Here is a 12298-nt window from a genome sequence, read left to right as displayed (position 1 = left end):
CATAATTTTATGATGGAAATTAAAAAGTGACCAAGAGGTGGAAGAATGTCTTATACACCCATACCTCGCTATACGGCCGCTCTTTATACGGCCTTTCGCTATAACGGCCCTCTTCAATTAAGGCACGTTTTGTTTCGCTATAACGGCAAAAAAACTTTTTTTCGATGTCGATTTTAAAAAAAAATTAAAAATAGATTTAATTTGCATAATCTTAAAATCAAAGGTGAAGCAGCTAGCGCTGATGAGGCCGCATCTAAGGAATATCCCAACATTTTAAAGGGAATTATTGAAAGAGGTGGTTATAAACCTGAACAAGTGTTTAACGTAGACGAAACAGGGCTTTATTGGAAGCGAATGCCTGATTGCACGTACATTTCAAAAACCAAAAAATCTGCGCCTGGTTATAAGGTGTCTAAAGAACGATTAACTTTGCTACTTGGTGCAAATGCTGCGGGTGATTTTAAGCTAAAACCACTTTTAGCATATTTGTCCGAAAATCCAAGGCCTCTTAAAGGACTAAATAAAAATCAATTACCCGTCATATGGAGATCCAACAAGAAAGCTTGGATGACTAAAGCTACTTTAGAGGATTGGTTCAAAAATCACTTTTGCACAGAAAAGAAAAAATATTTGCGAGACAATAACTTAAGCAACAAGGCTGTGCTAATTTTGGATAATGCACCAGGGCATCCTACTAATTTATTCGAACTATCTGAAGATGTCATGATTGAGTACCTTCCGAAAAATACAACAGCTCTGATCCAACCAATGGATCAGGGTGCAATAGCCACTTTTAAGGTATATTACCTACGCCGAACTTTCCGACAACTTATAAAGGAAACCGATGGTAAATCTTCAATTAAAACATTTTGGAAAAACTATAACATCAAGGATGCTGTTGACAGCATCAGTGAATCATGGAAGAAATTAAAATTAACAACTATGAACCGTGTTTGGAAAAAAATATGGCCAAAATGTGTAAAAAGTACTGATGCAAAAGTTAATTGCCTTTCTGAAATTAGGCAAAACATTTTGGATCTAGCACATGATCTCGGCTTTGAAAGTTTGAGCGAACGTGATGTGCTTGATCTACTTGAAGCTGATAGGGAACCCCTTTCATATAAGGAACTCATTCAGTTGCAAGCAGAACCGGCATTTGATGAAGAGACAGAGCCTGTTGTATCCAAACAGCTAACATAAAAAAAATTGTCAAAAACTTTTTCCTATTTCGAACAAGGAATAAACATCTTCCTTGAAAACGATCCTGACGTCGAACGTAGCGCTAAAGTTTCTCGAGGAATTAATTCAGCCATTAGCTGTTAATAATCACTGAAGAACGAAAGAGACAAAAAGGCAAGACAAACAACGCTGGACAATTTTTTTAAGCCAGGCTCATCCCTACAAGCGAAAAATGAGTACGACAGTGATCTGCAGGTTACCATTTCTTCATCGTCTTCAGATTAAAGCCATTTTAAAAAAAAATATGTATGTATTCATACACATATTTTATGTAACATGAAGTTGTTTCATTTTTGTTTATGGATTATGGTTGGTTTTTGGAGTCTGTTATTATTTTATGTACAAATGTATGTACTTGTTATGTATGTATTTTTGATTTAAATGAAAAAAAAAGATAAAATTCATTTTAAATGATAAACCAAGTTACATATTTAACAAATTTGGAACCGATCCCATTGAATTTGTATGAATTTGTATTATAATAATTGATTCGTTATACGGCTTTTCGCTTTGCGGCTTTTCGTGGAACGTATCTAGGCCGTAAAGCGAGGTATGGGTGTATTTAAAAAGAAATTACTAGTAATAAAATATAAAATCTAATCGATATGAAATGTACATTAATTGCAGAACTTCTCAATAAACATGCAAACGTTTGTGTATTTCCCTTGTGTTTGTGATTTTGACTTGAACTCGTCAATCGTAAATATTTGATCAGGGATTCTGGTTTTACACGCTCCCATGTTGTAGTCGTGCCTTAATCTAAAATTCATCCTAACCGTGGTTTTTGGGGGCATTCGTAAAAACGGTTTAAACGGTTCGTCGAAGCCCGCGAGGAAGCTATGAGACCCCCCCAGTTTCCCCGGGGGAGGCTGTCCAGCGTCCTACATAACCGACACTTATTTACAATTCTCGCAGCTACAATAAGATTACGTTAATCCCGCTGACTAATTGGATTTATTGTGTACGATGTAAACGCGCAGTACGACTCTCCTCTTCTGCGAGAGAGACTGAAATAATAATAAAACAACCCTGATACATATGTATATAGAATACCATCATAACGATGAAAACTTCTGCGGTCAAATTTCGCTTCGTTAACTCACTTACAAATTATAAAAGTCTATATTTACCACAGGTCTGGTGAAACTCTGTCGGTAATGATGGAGCCGTCTATGTAATTATGTACTATGTAAAAAAATCTTTATCAAAAACATATATCAAGTCGATTTTGATAAATTTCTTTAATTGATATATTCTAGAATAAATATAAAACATGTTTTTTTTCAAGATTTATGCTATTTATACATAAAAAAAATAGGTAAAAAAACTTGAATATTTGATATTACTTATGCTTTTATATACCATGATCCAATTTAGGTCCATTCTAATTTCTATGATTCGTTAATGACATAGATACGGTAATAAATAACTCATTTTATTATTATATGCGGATGACTTAAATAAAATAGAGTAGCGTCAATTTAACATGATCGCAATTATTTATGGAAGTGTGCTTTCAATAAACAATTACCTTTCAGTGTCATTAAATGTCACACAATTTTATTCTCATGCTGGCGGAATACTCTAGACAGGCCTTTTTAACTAAGGATCTTAGTATGACGATTAATTTTGCTATTTCAAAACAAGAATCGTAAATATGAGGGAAGCATTTATCAATAGGTTTAAAGAATTTAGAAACAGCAAAGCGACCATAGGCCTTTGTTAAAAATTTTATTTATGCTACAAATTAAAATATTTGATATTAACATTGGCAACTTTGAAATGCAATTTCTAGAAATTTACAAAAAAAAAATGAAGCTCTAAATGTCTTTGTGCTGATTTTGAAATATTGGAGAGAAACCAATATGAACTTAGTTCACAGCACAAGTAGTCTGCTTTGAAAGATATGATGATTTTTAACACCTGGAACAGTATTCCTGACTCATATGATCAGTGGAAAAAACTAGCGTTTGGTGTTCTTTCCCTTTTCAGTTCTACATATTCATGCAAACAATCTGTTTTGAACATGAACCTCATCATGAGTAAATTAAGAAATTGTCTTATTTATGAATACCTGGAATCGTGCCTAAAATTAAAAATACCATACAAACCTAACTTTCGAAGGATATGCAAGGCCATTGTTCACATTAAGTGTTTGTCAGTCGTTGTCTAAATTTAATTCTATGAATACCTTACTTGAAATTTAATTTTGAATCGTGACTAAAATTAAAAACTACAAGGTATACATCAAATATACAGAAATACATCATTGTTCACATAAGTTTTAAGGAAATTGTAAATTGTAAGTTATTCATTTTCTGTCAAAAATATGACAATTAAAAACATATTTTTTATTTATTTGCTAAATTATTATTAAAATACATTTAAGGCTCTCTTAAAAATTCAAAGCCGTTGTGGTACTCATATTTGGCTCTTTTGGTCAAAGAGTTTAGCGACCCCTGCACTAGATGATAAATCATGTATCAATAACTTCAGTCCGGTCGGTGATCCTTCAGCATCCGTTTAGTTGTCAGCAAGTGCCAGTAGACCAACAACACATGTTTCATCCGCGTCATTCTATGATCAATTACCTCTTTTGTCTTTCGAAGGATATGACAAAATCTCTCGATTTTCAAATCCATTTTTAAGTATTCTATGTTTTCCAAGAACCACTTCTTCGGAAGTTAAGCAACTTGGATTTTTGGGTCCTCTGTTCTTTTTCTCTATATTAACGACACACATGCGGCAATTAATAACTTAAAATATTTGTAATTTACTCTCTATACGGAAATACCTGGAATCGCCGTGGAAGTAGTTGATCTAAAATCGATTACCTTTCAACATTCCTATTGGCCAGTTGTCACATTTTCTCGATTTCTTTGTGGGGCGGAATTCTCTAACAGATTAGGCGGGGGTGTTTTGCGCATAAATACTAGTTTGTAGCATCCTTGAATATGGCTCCATTGTCTGAAATTCAGGTGTTAAGAAATACTACTTATTTGAGAATGGATTACGAGTCGATAGCAATGGGAAGTTAAAAAAATAATGTGGGATATACATATTTTAGGTGTGCAACATAAATGTTTTTTTTATGTTTTAATTGTTTGTATAATGGCCATCATGACGCATTGGAGAAACTTGTAAAGGTATGTTTGTCATTCTTTTTGCAATGAATTAGATTAACGTGTAGTTTACAATGGTCATTATTATAATAAATAAGTTAATAAATATTATATAATTTTCACCTAACAATTTATTTACGATTATTTTTTATTGTAAATAAGTAAGCATTTACAAAAAATTGCTGATACTCAATAAATGCCAGAATGTAATAATACAATTTTTTTTCAAAACAAAAGCAATGTTTATGGTTTCCGGTAAATGGTTGAAGAGGTTAAGCGAGATGAAGAAATAAGGGAGAAGAATAAGGGTTGGGGTGGCGATGTGAGCACGCGCGGGAAAAGAGATTATTTTTCATTGGGGGTTCAAATTAGTTTCTCCGGCAAATAATCAAGTTTTGAAAACCCCCGTTGAAGTAGCCATAAAGATAAAAAATGCGCTTTGCTGAGCGGGTGCGGGGTGGTTAGTATCAGCCGGTTGGGTTTTTATTGTTCCGGCACTGATGCGACTCGTCATCAGCGTCGACACGTTCGCCCTCGTCTCGTTGTTGCCGTGATAACTTGCAGTGTACTCAATATAAAAATATAGGGTGAATACAAATTGCAAATAAAAATATATCAACGGGGAATAATCAAAACTCATATTAAACGGGAGTAATAATTAAAAAAAACAAAGGTTTAAGAAGTTTATTTTATTTTATATATCAATGGTAATTATTACTATATTAGGATTAGGTAATTCAGTCTGTATTTTTATAAAAAATATATATTTGGTACTGTAAGCTTTGAAACTTATGTATACATTTATATTAATTTAATTATTTAAATTAAGATCATTTTAATCTAATGCGTCATAATGATCAAATGTAGCAGATCGCATGTATCTAAATAATTTAAAATCATCTGCATACAAAAGCAAATTTAAATTTATAACGCACGTATTTATGTTAATAATGAATAACGTAAAGAGCAGAGTGCCCAGGTAGGATTCTTTAAGAATTACCAAAGGGGGGTAAATATTATTTTGACTGTAACGAACTGTCTACAATCACTCAAATAACTCGACAATAACCGAGTAAAATCTACTGAGCAACTGAGTTTTTTACCATTTTTTTTACTAATAACCAATTAAAACATTGTCGTAGGCCTTCTCAAAATATGTATATACTTAGTCTACTTGTATTCTTGCATCGAAAGATTTTGTCACTATTTTGTTAAAAAAAAAAGTGAATGACAATAGAACGAGTGGGTCTAAACTCACGCTGCTGATTCAACAAAACATCTATTATAGAATTGTATGTATGAATGTCTTACGGGATTATTTTATCATATTAGTTCAACAAGTATGAAAACTCATTTTTGACTGGATTACCGCGAAGATTTAGAAAAACCTTATCTGTGATGATAAATCAGAAATATTATATAATAGCCACTAATTTTGCTCAGAATCTAGAAATTGACATGTACAAAGGTTCATATGGGATAAAAACTCAGGTCTTTCGAGTATTAGTCATTTTTACACTACTGTTGTGCGAATAATATTATTTAGACATTTTTAAATTTAATGCTTCGTATATTTTGTAAGTTTTATTATATAAAAGGTATGATAAAAATTTAAAAAAATATAAGTTAAAATATTAATATAAAAAAAGCAAGTTAGTCTTGTATAGAAGCAAATAAAATGGAATATATTTTAAATCCGTTGGTAGTTTTAATTAATCGACGAGTTATGTTTTCGTTGACAATGTTTATATGTGTATGTATTATCCTCGACCTTTAACTTTTAAGCAATGATTTTATATAAAAAAATATTACATTTTAATATATAACGTATTATAAAAAAATACAAAAGTTACATATTAATACATATAAATAATTTAAAATTTTGTATTATTTATATGTATTATCATTTCATTTTTATTCCCTGTCAACTTTGCCGAGCGCTTATCGTACGCATGAGTTGTTTAAAAATTGATCAGTTTGAGCACATGTCAAAGTTTAGGAGTCGTGCTTTTTGCCCCCTGGGTTGCTACATTTTAACCTTCTTATAACCACGCCTGAAACATATTATATACCTACAAGATTGAAGAAGGGTGCTGTAACTATACCACATAAAACATGGCATAGTTTTAGTTTCTTTCCTGATGGAAATAACAATTGATATCGTCGCAAAATTTGTTTGGTTTTCATAAAGTTTTTGAAAAAAAAAATTAACAATGACAGCTTCATATTTTATTTTCACCAGTCTTAATTTTAGTTCGAAAAGCTTTGATATAAATTTAGATAACCGATTGGCAAATTTAAAGCTAAGATTTTTAATAGCAGCATGAAATGCAAAAACAACTTTTTTAGTAGTTATTAAAATATTGCTTACTTGTGTTGGCACATTTAAAAAATAACAATATTTTTTAAGAAATTCCTGCCTTTTAGAAATTAACATATTGTGTTCTTACGCCATTTTGGAAAAAAATAATATAATAATTTAATGTACAAAGAACACGATAAAAAGCAACACCAACTTTCAATCTGAATCGTCACTAATTTTCATTAGTGAAGATTCAGTCATTAAATTCTCCGTGACCCCTTTTGCATATGAATTTATTATGCGTCATTAGGCCTTGAATAGTTTTGTGGAAGCGACACTTTTTGTAATACGTGCATATTCAGCACTTTTTATTTCTACTTAATAACTGGGGCAAACGACAAACTGGCCTGAACGATGTACCACTAAGCTTAAACTAAGGGCGTTTTACTGACAAAAAAACATAGAAGACCGTTCAGAATTAAGTCAACTGAGAGTAACTTCAAACGGGTATATATATTAACAAATCTTATTTTATTTAGTTTTATTATAAATATTATTTACCCGTATTATTGAATAAAAACTACATTTTTTTTTGATAATATATTTGTACAAAATTAAAATTTTATTTATTTAATACTTAAATTTACCATATTTTTTTTAATATTAAAAAATATAGGCACTTATATGTGCGCATATACAATTTAATATAGTAGGCCATGCTTAACTGTGAAATAATCTATCTAATACATAATTATCATTTATAATATAACAGCATGAAATTAAATCTGTGCTATTAGGGTTTGTTATTACCGCTAAATTAACCAAAAATCAATTACAATATATTCATATTATAAAATTTAAACTATAAATAAAATAAAATGTACTAAAATATTTTATGAATTTTTGACAATCAGCTATATTCATTTCTCTAAACTTAAATACAAACGAAATTTACATGATTCTTGCGTTTAGCCTTAATAGGTTTTTGTTTATTGTTTAATCGCAGTTTAACAAACACATATTATATAGCATAAGTTAATAATAAATTATTGAGACAACGTAAGTTAATGCGATCTTTTGAAATTATAATTACAATATGTAGCATTTTTTCATGGTTTTGCCATAAAGGTACAATAACTCTAGTATGTAAAATTTAAAGTTGACTTCATTTGTAGTTTTTTTGTCAATTCATTGACAACAAGAATTTTTTTACTGTATTTTAAATAATAATTTTTAAATTGCAAAATTAAAATAACTATATTTCTATGTAGCCTTACCTGGGATTTGGTTATCAGTAGATTAAAATTTTATTCTATATTGCGCAATATTGTCTTCTACATTCAAGTGGATGTTTAAAAGCTTCATTACCCTTCGGCGCCCTGCATCCATGAAATTGCTTCAGAATGGCGTTAGAAATTCGTCGATAATCTGTGTGATTCCCTCATGCAAGCTAAACACGAAGTTGAGTTTAACAACAGCTATGATAAGCTTGTGCAGTTTATGTAAAATGATGGACATCGCTTCAGGCGTGTGTCACTCTTATAGAATACTATGTATATGTACAAGGTTCATCATGATTTATTAGTAAAAAAAATTGTATCACTGGGCTTGCTCATATAATTTAACTTAATTACTCCCAGTAAACAGTAACCTTTTGCAGCCGATTGTCAAAAAAATATATCACTCCTTTGGTTGTACCATAAGGGTCAAATCTGGGCCCTTTTCTTCGCGTTATTTAATAACGACAAATATGACAGTTACAAATTCAAGGAACCTTCTATATGCAGATTATTTAAATTCTGTTCTTTAGTTTTAAAAAGTGCTTTATTGTGCTATTTTAATGATCTTGATCGCCAATAGATTATTCTACTATTTCGGTAAGAACGTATTAAATAGAGAAACTACTTATCTTAGAATTTATTTTAAGAACAAGTAGAGTTTCTCTCTACACGTAAGCGATGACGACTTCCAAGATGCTTCGTGATGCTTCCAAGATGATCCGTCAGTTATTCTGACAAATCTATGACACGTTAGTTTGCAGCATTCTTAAATCAGGTCCTATAATTTGGAATCCTTAATTACCCAAATACTCTATTTTAATTTTAAATGCTTAGAAAGTTTTTTTAATTAATTTAATATATTATATTTGGTTATTATCTGCTATTTAATCTCAGCGCCTTTTTTTTAATAGCAATGTGATATTGTTTTTTCAGTACGTTGTTTGTCGCTAAGCATTTCTTTGAACTAATAAAGGGCTCTGTTGATAATTAAACTATTCTTAAAAAATTCCAGTTTTTTACGATCGCGTCCTCTTCTGATGTCCGTTAGAGCAAGGACGTCCGCATTAGCCAAATCGTCTTTTTAATATTTTTTTTGCACATCCATTGAATGTCAGCTACGAGAAACTGGTCCAGTGTGTAGCATTTAATTTTAATATTTCAGGAACTCTTCTCTGTGTTTTAATATTTTGTGTATTTTTATATTTTACTATTGTTTCATATTGGGACCAACAGATAAGTCACTGTCGTCTAAATTTAATTTAAATAAATATATATTTTAATACTTGCCATTTTATCTAAGCATGTAAATTTAGTCGCTTAAAATTATTTTAAATATTATTATAAAGAATAATTAAAAGTCATATTTTTGCTTTTTATCTGTTTATTGAATCAGTATACTGAATATATGATGGAATATTCCATGTAATACAACATCAAGTACAATTCGAACATTTAATTAATTATTGTATATCTACGAGATGGGAGATACAGTTCCTTTTTATCACAATTTCAAACACCCATACAATCGCAATACGAACACAATCCGATCAATTTAAAGCAAATATTCACTGATAACCACAAGTTGTGCTAATCTTTAATGTGTTTCAATTTAATTCCAAACGGCCTATATTTAAAAAGCATTTTCTTTTCTTCGATATTTTTTATTATTAAATTTTTTTCAATATCATTTATTTTCCGAGTCCGACCCTTATTTTTTTATATAATTATCATTATATCAACAGTATCTCCCCTGTCGTCAATTCCATATCGCTAAACGTAAAAGAATAAATGTGTGACAGTCCAAATCGCCGAATGATATGATGTATCTAATATATGTATCCATGATATGTGGATGTGTTTAAAATACGATTTTGTCTATACACTCCATATGTATATACTACACATATGTAGAGAGAGAAACATTTATTCTTTCACTGTTGCGAACGATAGAGAAACATTCAATCATTAAATACATAGTAAAACTTATTTATTACACTGTTTTTTGGTTAAATTTGGTGGAATTCTTAAATATATTAAGGAAGGGATGGGGGTGAATAAACTAAACGTGAGGGTATGGAATTCAATAAACATTTTAAAATATAAGTAAACGTAACTAATCAATATGAATAAATATATATATATTTAAATATATATGATTTATATTAAATATAGATAGATTTTTATCTGATAATAATTGGTCCAGAAGAAGAGAATGCATGTAATTGGATTTTTCTTCGCGTGTTGAAATGTATATATATATAAATGTATGTATATATGAACGTTTATACTTATACATAAATAACTGAGAAATTAATGTTGAATATTATTAATAAAATTATTCGACACAAATTTCTCAATTAAATATTCAACATAAATGTTTTTAATAGTTATAAAAATATATAAAGGTATAATAAGATCACATTTTTTTTATTGTAACCTAGGGATGTATATATATAAATAAATAAATAAATAAATATATATATATATATATATATATATATATATATATAATATTAATAAATCAACAAGGGTTTAATTAATCAAGCAAAAGGATTTGGGGGATTTTGTAGTATTTTCCAATTTGTTTTGAAGAACGCTAGATAGGGATAAGTGTATTATTACAACATCGAAAATCGTTAGATTAAAATATTGATTATAATATATAACACTGATAATGCGATTATTTTTTTACGTGATTATTATATTCCATTGAATTCTACTTTATTTACTGAAAAATAAATTAATATAAATATAAAATTACATAATTTAAATAAACAATTATAGACGTCCATTTTCGTTTTAAAACTATAGATTTTTTGAATCTTATATTTTTCATTATCAATAATTTATTGTATGTTTTTTTTATTTTCACATCTATCTTCTCATCATCATTATTAATTTTTACGTTATATTTACAATACTACGTTTTTTATAGTAATCATTCTCACAATCGCAGTAGCTGCGTCACGACTACTCTCTTTCCAAAATTTATTTTTATTTAATATAATACCCTTTAAGTAGTTTTAATTATCTAATGTTAAGCATTAATCTTTCTCATTATAATCAACCCTCCAAAAGCCTGAATGTTGGCGCAAAAAAATGAACAATCTATTTAAAAAAAATCGCTCAATAAAAGCAATAATGTAAATATAATATAACATTAAATAACAATATAAACAAGTCTTAAATATACATAAACAAATAATCAATAATCATAAATAATTTTAAATAGACACAAATAAATATTAAGTTTCACAACACCGATTAATATATTACTTACTAATATATCATATTGAATATTGAACGATTGACACCAATTGACTTTATGTATATGTTTATTAAACATTGATAATTAAAACATTTAGTCCTCTATTTCATATAAAAAACAGTTATTAGTAACTGTTTTTCAACAATAAATAAAATAATAATATTCCGGAAACATCATTTTATAAGATGAGCTTTTTTTTAATGTTAACCGGAAACATCCTCAAATTTCAACAGTCCAGAATTTTTCGTGTGTGTATAGATATTCTCTACTTAATTTACTCCAACTTAATACCGTGTATAAAGCCGTTGATCAATTTACGTTAATTTTAAACCTAAATCTTATTATCCGATTCGTATTTAGTACATTGCTTCAACAGCAAGAACAGTACTGCACAATATTAGTTAAAGCTCTTTTTCATACGAAACTATACGCGATTAAATTGACGTATGTATGTATTGTCCATTACATACATGTACAAAAGTGATAATGTGCACACACACACGCACATACAAATACATAAGTGATTTTTCATAATGGTTACATGCAGTCTATGTTTTAAGTACGACTATTCGATACTTAAAAATGCATACTTACTAGTTAAAATTTAACTGTATGATATTATTGTTTTTTTTTTTATTTACTTAAAAAGAGCTTTTAAAATAATTTTATGGAAATAATATGTTTTATGAGTTTTTAAATAAAAAAATACACTTTGTTTTCTTTAAAAAAAATAAAAACTTAAATATTAAAAATACCTAATAATATGTAATACATGTACATATAGTATATGATATATACATAATAAACTAACTGGAAAGAGAGTGAGTGACTTGTTTGAAATTTTAGTAAAAAATTTAAATACAAAATATATCCTTTCTAATAAAATAAATGTTAGAATTTCTTTATTTTTTTAAAGAATTCTAAGCAAGAGGATAGAATTTTATACAGTGCATATAAAAAACAAGTGTGCTATTTTTATCAAATAAAATTGATAATACATTTTTATTATATAAATATATATTATATGTATGTATACATTATACAAGAAGTTTAAAATGCATAGGCTTTATATTTTCGATGAAATTAA

The sequence above is a fragment of the Plectrocnemia conspersa genome, unplaced genomic scaffold (genome assembly GCF_051122295.1).
Source record: "Plectrocnemia conspersa isolate PC_06_02 unplaced genomic scaffold, ASM5112229v1 ptg000006l, whole genome shotgun sequence".
NCBI classification, from domain to species: Eukaryota; Metazoa; Arthropoda; class Insecta; order Trichoptera; family Polycentropodidae; genus Plectrocnemia; species Plectrocnemia conspersa.
Note: the sequence above shows the minus strand (reverse complement) of the source record.